We start from the raw sequence: 8418 nt of genomic DNA, 5'->3' as shown, positions 1-8418 counted from the left end.
CTCTCTATTCTGTAAAGACATGGGTCATCCTTTCCTTTCATCCTAGATGAAAGGAGGTGGTTACATGCACCAGTTTCTAAATCAGCTCCTAGCAAAAAAAGAAAAAAAATAAGAAAGAAAAAGAATCTTTAACAAAAGGGTGCAGGTCTGCCTTCCAGCCAGCTCGCTGTGGAGCTGGGGACTTGCTCAGTCAGCAGGAGGGAGGAAGCGTGTCCCACATATCTTTCTTTTAAGACCAACTGGGAGCACTGGAAGCACAAAGGTTTACACTGGAAGGTCACTAGATGGCCCCAAATCTTCCTTCACAGCAAATCACTAGTACTTCAGCTCTGGGAGCCTGGTCCTCACTAATCCTATAACGTGACCCCAAAGGACCAGCATGCCCCGATAAGAAGGGCACCAAGCTAGAACCAGGGATACCTGCCTAGATGTCTTGAGCAAAGCATTTAACCCCCCCCTATGGCTTTTTCTACTCCTGGCCTTTGGCTGGTGAGGGCAAGGAGAGGCTGTTGTGTGTCTGTGCAATGCCACTGCCTGTGGGCCCGAGACGCCAACCTAATACAGATAAAGGAAAAGGCTGATTATGTCCAAACTCACATCATAGCATTGCCAGGCTGCTCTTTTCGTGCTGCAAAAACCTCAGAGGGGAAAAAAGCCATCTAGACATATTACCCAAGTTAAATCAGTGTTGGATCTGGAGCCTGTAATGCATGTTTTGTTGGAGTTGTAATGATGTCCATGCAAGTCAGTCTCCTCTGCCTCTCTCTTACATTTTAAGCTGTTTGGGCAGGACCAGGGCGAGTTTTTAGCTAGCAGTTATGTGGGTCTAAATCAGCACTAAACTCCTCTGGCTTGAGCAGACACTTCTGTGGAATACAAGCAAAAGGAGGAGCTGATTTTATATCCCGGCTCCTGCACTAAATGATAGCCCTAAAGAAGAAGAATAAAGGAACACGGGGACTTTGGGAGTGGTGGGGTAAGTGATCGGTTAATAGAGGTAAATGGTCTTTTCCTTTCTTCTAGCTTGGATCTTTGTTCAAGTGGTAAAATGGGACCCGTTCCCTATAATTGCTCTGCTCTTGCACACAACTGCTGTCTCCCACGTGTGGCTTGTTGACATTTAAATAAATTGCAATTATTCCGACAAAGTAGATTGCGGGGACTCCAGAGAAAATGGGTCAAGAATACGTCCAGGAGCATCTGCAATGTATTTAACACACGAGTATAACGGGGGTAGAGCAGGATGAGAAGTACAGCGCTGGCTATAATGAACGCAGCATGGGGCCAGAGACAGCCTGGCACAGCCCCACACCCGGGTGGGACGCTTGGCTTAACCTCAGCCAGCGGGAGCCAAAACCTCCAGGGCACTGACGAGGAAGGAGGCAGACAGCAGTGATGTAAATGGAAAGCACGGAGAGAACCAGAGCGGACAGGGCACCACTTTGGCTCTTTGAGTGAAGACCATCTTGGCCAAATTCCTCCTTCAGCCCTTCTCTCCATCCTTCTGCAAAAGCATTCAGGGATTTCAAAGGAGGCTAAGGGCTAGGGTTTCCTGTCTCACACTGCCTGTGGGTGGGATATGGGTATCCTGCTCCCCATCCAGACTTCAGCTTTTCCTCTTTCCCCACTCCCCAGAGCCTTCTCTGTACCATATTCCCCCCTTCCTTGCCCTCCAACCTCTCTTGAAGAAGATTTGTCCTTTTGCCCACATCTCTCTGGGTTGCTGCTAAGAGTTACCAAGATCCAGGTTGGAGACTGCAAACATCTGATTTCTCCTTTTATCCAAGGGTTTTGGTGAGCAAGCCAGGATGGCTGCTCACTCCTGCCTTGCTAATTCTAGGATATAAGAGATGGTGCTGGAGCAGCCAGGAGATAACAGCACACAGAATACATCTGTTATGGTACATACAGGCACAGAGCTCCTTGTCCAGCCCCAAAGACAGACCTACCCCTTACACAAGCAGCAGGTCACTGGCAGTACATAAAGCTTTGATGTGGAGGCAGAAATAGAGCACTGAGTGCAAGTAAAGAGGCAAAGATTTCAAAGAACACTAGGATGATGGATGCCATCACAAGAAGCATAAGACCAAGCCAAAAGTGCACCTTCAAAAAGGTCTCTCAGTGTACCTCCATTTTCTTCTTCATCTCTCATTCTACTAGAAAGCATTTGGCTTCTCCCCACACCCCAAACATCCTTGTTTTGTTTTTAAATGCATCAAAATGTCTCCCTGCAAGTGTAAAACTCTTTAGATGAGGGGAAAATAAAATCGATTTGAAATCACAGCTGCTGGGAGTCTCTGGCACACACACACACTGTCTGCTGACATTTTCTGTAGCTCTTTTCCCAGTGAAATCTGTCTCAAGCAGAGCCCAAGGGGGCTAGTAACAAATCAGTTGCCTAGTACACGAGTGATTTTTTAACTACAGGTCCAACACAACTGCACTGGAAACCACGGGGCTACTCTCAAGTGGATCGTTAAACAAAAAGGGCTGTTTGTTAAAAGGTACAGGTTTTTAGGGATTTGTGGTTCCAAACTGACCCAGGTTCACTGCATATTCAGACCTAGTTCATTCCGACAACCAGGGGATCCATTGCATCCCCGTCAGGCTGGCATTCCTCTGGGCACTGAGCAGCCACCATATGAGTTGGGAACTGCCTGAAAGATGCAAATGCTGTCAAACACTCTGGGAGGGAAGGACAACATTTGTGCCTTATGCTTTCCACTCCTTTTTCAGCTTTTTCACCATAATTAGAGTTTAAAAATCAGTTTTTATAGCTAGAAGCTAAAGTTGTGGGTTTCCCCCCCCCCCAGCCATTTGATTCCAGCAGCTGAGGTTTTGAAGTAAATAAGGTGAAAAGCCCCAAAAGTTGATGGTAGCCCTCCCAGGCTCATCCACCACCCACTCTTGCTGTGGTAGGACAGGAGCCCAATGAGCTCAGCCCCAGCAAGAACCCAAGTCTATCAGCCCCTTCAGCAAATCCAGTTGCTCACCCAGGGGCCTTGAAGGTGGATCTGCCCTCTCAGAAGTTTGGGTAATGGCAGAGTGAGGTCACACAGGGAAACTGAGACTTTCCAATTCTCCTAGCTGCTATTTCGACTGACACTTACTGATTGACTTCTTTCAAATGACAAAAAAAAAAACAAACCCTTTTACCCTAAGCAATTTATTTGGCTTGGAACTGGTTCAAAGATCACAATTTTAAGGAAAAAGTGCATGTTCACCAGGCCAATCCCAGCTGCCACACACACCTCCAGCAGTGGACAGAGTCTAACGGCTCCTTCCCACTCTGCCTCATTCTCCAGGGATCGCTCTGGCCACCAGCATGAAGCATTCCAGTCTGTGGTGGGCACGTAACTGGTGGGGAGGCTCATTTATCCTGCCTGCACATCATCAGCCAAATTAAACCAGCATCCTCTCGGCACCCAGAGGGAGAGGAAACTGGAAGCTCTGTGCATGGAGCAGACCAAAAGGGAAGAGGAGAAGAAGTTCAAGCAGGTTGGCAGTAACGTTCCATGACCCAGCCTTGGAAAACAGTCACTGGGTGATGTCACAGATCTGCAGAGATGATGTAAGGGTGTTGCTTAGCAGCTGGAGACAACAAAAGAGACAAGTTCTATCCTGGGAACCTCTGAACCTACAGAAAAACTGCAGAAACCTCTAGGGCAGAAACAGGCTTTGATCTCCATCCTGCTGTGGCTCCCAGTCATGGCATGGTGATAAAACCTGGGTGAGATAGTGCCTCTGTGACAGTCTCGTACAATTTTCCTTTGGAATCAGCCTGGAAATCTTATTCAGAGCTACCCAGCTGCATTCAGCGTGAATCTTTGGCTCCAGCTTCTCCACTTTATGGTTACCGCTGCCTTCTACAGTGCTGTTCTTGCAGAAGCCTTTGGTTCCATGGCTTACAGTGGCAGCTCCCAGTGTGCTGCTTATAATGCCCTGCCTGTTTGCTTTGGGCCACGACTCCCTGCAAAAGGGCTTGTATGGTCCTGTTCCCATCCTTAGCCAAGTGACTGCATTGACACCCACTTCCACATCCAGTCTGGGAAGATACATCCCTTCTGCAAGCTGGTGGTGAGCACCTATAGGCAAGGTGACCTCCTGCCAGAGCAGGCTGGTGAAGACATGAACGAGGAGGAACAGGACCATGAAGAAAATGCATTCAGAGAAGGGCCTGAAGACGAGCATGTTGAAGAGGAGAAAGATGATGCAAGCACAGTGGCAGGGGAAGGGTTTGATGAACTGAACAGCACCATTTTTGCTGTGACCAGGATAAGTTATCATTGAATCAAGGGAAACCTCCTGTGCTTTCCTTCAGCTCTTGCTCTAGACTAGCTTTTATTGGGAAGCAATTAACGCTGCAGCGTTGGCTCCCCTCCCCTGGTCCCCACAATGTAAAAAAAGGCGTGAAATCTTGGCTGGAAATACCAAAAACTTGAGCCAGAGCAACAGGGGAGGAGCAGAAAGGAGAAGGGAAGCAGGGATTTAAGAAGGTTTGGTATGGGAGCTGGTTTACATCTGCTAGGACGCTTCCTCAATTCCCTCCTAAAATCCAGGTGCATGGATACACAGGCACACACACAAAACCTTGCTTTTCAGTGTTCCTTAAGGGGAATGGCCAGAAATCCCAGATAAGAACTGTCCCCTGTGTATTGCAGTCAGGAGGAACCATTCCCTAACCGGACAAGTACAGACAAGGGAGTGGAAAAATATGGGATAATAAAGCATAAAGATGAGGCAATTCCCCCCTCTCATAAGTACTGAAAAACAGAGCCCACAAGCCCCCAACACCTCCTCATCACCCACTGCACTGACACACTGTCCCCACACATTGGGGGACAACATGGCCTTTAACTATACCGGCAGAAAATCCACGCTGGAAATATTGAGGGCACTTTAAATACTATCTCCTCAGACAGGAGATGATGCCAGCAGGAGGTAGAGGTCTTTACAGCGGGATTCGCTTTGTGGAGCTGGGTAGGTGGAAAAAAGAATGAAATGCTTCTGAGCGTGGCGTAATTGGCTGCTTTGCCTGCTGGCTGGCAATCTCAAGCTCGCCGAGGCTGATGTGACAGGTACATGTAACCTCCTGCTACCTAGGTTGTTCCAGGTCATTATCCAAATGTGCCTAAGCACCTTAGGGGGAGCAGGATTTATGTACTAACATGATGCAAACAGATCTTCCTCTCTTCTCTAGATACCCCAGGTATACTCATATTATTTGGGCGGCCTCTGAATACATTTCCAGTCCTGCATAAAGCGAGAGCACGAGTAGAAATCAGCAGTAGCTGCCCAGGCTGGTACGGGTGGCTCTAACACCCACTGTGGATGGGGCAGCCAGCCAAGTCCCAAACCGCATATGGGGATACGGAGCTGGAAACACTCACAAAACCACTATTAGCATTTAATCTCATATAAAAGAAAAGCCTAAAACCTCTTTAGTAAATGCCAAAAATTAAGAAAATGAACAGCTCTAACATGCTGTGACCAAGACATCAAACCTGCACAGCTGTACAAAGGCTAAACTCCCAAATCAAAGGCTCTCCTCTAAACATAAAACATCCTATTTCTTATGGGTGGTATCCAAGAAGTGGGCTGTCATCAGATCGCTCTATTAGGACCAGGCAGCAAGACGACACAAGTATGGCCAGCAAATAAGACTAGCGCCTTGGAGTATTTTCCCTTTGAGTGATTACATTAAGACTCAAAAGGCCAGGAGTTTAGAAAAATGTTGTCTGAAAACATCACGCTGCAGAGCTGAGAAGCACGATCTCTGCAACCCAGAAATCCTGGTGGCTTTTGAAAATAACAGCACCTAGATTACTTGGGTATCTTTAAGATACACATACTGCGTTTATCCTACAAAGATACATGAATATATGTGGTGGCCATCGACAAGATGGACCTGAATCCATCACTTCTGCCCCAGGGAAGCCCTGACAGCTTCAGGTGGGAGGAAGAGAGGAAACTGCAGCTTCAGAATATTTTTTTTTTTGGCAGTAGAGAAGTTTCAAACCAATTTCTCCTGGAATGAAACATGACAGCCTTTCCAAGGACTTGATGGAAACAAGTCTTCCTGCAAGTTCTCAGACTGGGCTGTTTCATTTCATTTGTGGAATAAATGGGGAAAAATGATTTTTAAGTCAGTTCACAAGAAAACTACCCTCCTCTGCAGGGTGTGCAGCCTCCTGGGAGCCATAAATCACTTCTATTGCAGAACAAGGCCCCCTCAGGGTGCCTGAGAAGGGAAAGGCAGTTGTCTCCATCTGAGGAAGGAGACAGGTCCTTCAGATGGTGATTAGAGGGAGGAAGTTCATTTAAGTGCCTTTAATTGCCTTCTGGAGGTAACTCTCCTGTCAGCAACTTGGAAGGAGACAGGACTGACTTCATAAGCTACAGAAATGTCTTCTCCTTCATCCACTGCTGAGCATCTGGAGCTGACCTGAAAGCTCCCCTGGGTTCATAGCTCCCACTGAGATAGACAATCCCAGGTCCTCAAAGGGAAGGAATAAAAGGCACGATGTCGGTAGCACTCCCAGCTCCTGTCTCGCACACTCTTGCTGCCCTTATTCCTCCCTCAACCAAGGCCTGAAAAAGCACAGATGCTGCAAACATGCAGGGAACAGGGTGAAGAGCTGGTATTCTCATCACGCTGGTGGCACGACGGCCAAACCCAGGCTGTTGCCTCCCACAGCAAGTGTCTGGCATCTTACTGATGAAGGAGAAACGATTGAACAAGACCCCTGAGCCAGACCTTGAGATGGCTCTGGATAATCACACGAAAAGCCATGGTGTCATCCAGTTGAAGAGTGCTGGGCTCAAGAGGAGAGTCCCAGGAGGAATTCTCCAGGCTGTATTATGCATGAGGTGAGATGAGCTGATCATAGTGCCCTTAATATCTATGAATTTCTTTCCATCTTCAAAAGCAGCACACATTTAGATGGGCTGAATTTTTACTGAAATGGGTCAGTAGAAAAATAGATCCTTCTTACAACGCAGCACTGCATTGCCTTAATTTAAAAAGGAGAGGAAAAAAGGGAACCGAATCTGGGTAAGAGCAGCTCTTCACTCCATTTAACGTTATCAAAGCCGATCGCACTGAAAATCTGAGATGTGTGCCACAGCAAACCTGACCTCCAGCCCTACAGCTGTCAGATCCACTGCCCTCCATCAGCATTAATGGCACTCCTCACATCGCGAGGTGAGCTTATTGCCAGGGTGGGACACACAGCCCTCACAGCCTGAATGAGGGTTATTAACTTCTCCAGAGGTAGCACTACCCCAGCACTTAAAATAAACTACCACAGACAATACACGAGGGGGAAAAGGGGAGTGAGGGGTCTGGGTCCTGCTGGGGCAGGGCTGTTGATGGGGCAGTGATGGAGCTGTATGTCCTACAGCAGCTTGGTGACGCGGCTGTCCCAGTTCAGCAGCGCTGCAGTTCGGTGGTGAACCAGGAGAGAAGTTAAGGGGAATACAGGTTCACGAGGTCTGGAAAAGGCCATGCTGGGAGGTGGTACAGGCAAGTCTTACGGGAGGATTCATGGCTCCTGCAGAGATGCCGTAACAGCAGTGAATTTAACTGTCACCAAACCACACAGGGGAGGCAAGAGATGAGAAGACTGCAGCTACTGGGAGAGGAGCCCCGATTTCTCTGTGTCCCACAGAAAGGAAATGGTGTCTGCAGAGTTTCAAACTCATGCCAGAAGAAGGATAACTAGAAATATTTTAGACAAATGCTGTGCAGAAAGAGATTAACTGGGGGTGAGGGAGAAGGCAAATGCAGTGTCACGGGTCCAGCCAGGAACAGCTTGGAGGAACAGCCAAAGCCCCAATGAACCCATCAGAAAGCCCTAATAAGGGAAGAGCCAAGGATGATCCAAGGTGGGCATTTTTGATCAGAGCACCAATCATGGCTGGAAGCACCAGTACAACCCATGTGGAACCTCCACTGATGTCTCTGCCTTGGGGGAGAACCCAAACATTGCACTTAAATGAGCTGCCAGGAGTCCTCCTCCTTTTAGCGAGCTCCTGCCCCATAAACCGAGCTCCGCTGCACATACTCTATTAAGCAATAACCAGGTTCCGGCACGGCCTCAAAGAATGACTTACAGATCTCATTTATCAGGGGGTTCTTTGCAGTTTCTTGCACATTTTATGGCAGGCTTTTTCTCCACAAACATGGTTCAGTATATTGCTGGGAGAGCCATCAGACTGTGACGCAGAGGGAAGCGGCTGATGACCCAGCACTGGGAACTATTGACTTCGCCACCAGAACTTCAATGCTATAGATCACCGGGAGCAATTAGGGTGGCTGATTACCCCAGGTGCAGCCTGTGGGCAACTGTCCAGCAGAGACATTTTCCCCGCGCAGAGAGCCAGAACTAAGCCTTCACAACAACAATTAAAGAACTA

This window comes from Numenius arquata, chromosome 25, assembly GCF_964106895.1.
Source record: "Numenius arquata chromosome 25, bNumArq3.hap1.1, whole genome shotgun sequence".
Taxonomy (NCBI): Eukaryota; Metazoa; Chordata; class Aves; order Charadriiformes; family Scolopacidae; genus Numenius; species Numenius arquata.
The sequence above is the reverse complement of the archived record's forward strand: the minus strand, read 5'-3'. Positions refer to the sequence as shown.